The following is a 234-nucleotide window of genomic DNA, read 5'->3' as shown; positions in this document are numbered from 1 at the left end:
CTCTAGCAGCGCGTTTTCGTAATTTAAAAACGCCTCTAGACGCGCACCGATTGCCTCGAAGCCTTGTGCTACAAGATGTTGCACGCCCTCAGGGCCAAGCAAGGACATCAGCTTGTTAATCCCGTCCTGCATGCCCTGGGGTAAAGAGTAAAATTTCTTCATCGTCACATAGGATCAGTCGAAACGACTCAGGTGTAGATTGACTACAAGTGCCACCAATTGCAGCGGGGCTGT

The sequence above is a fragment of the Plasmopara halstedii genome (genome assembly GCF_900000015.1).
Source record: "Plasmopara halstedii genome assembly, contig: Scaffold_650, whole genome shotgun sequence".
Taxonomy (NCBI): Eukaryota; Oomycota; class Peronosporomycetes; order Peronosporales; family Peronosporaceae; genus Plasmopara; species Plasmopara halstedii.
The sequence above is the reverse complement of the archived record's forward strand: the minus strand, read 5'-3'. Positions refer to the sequence as shown.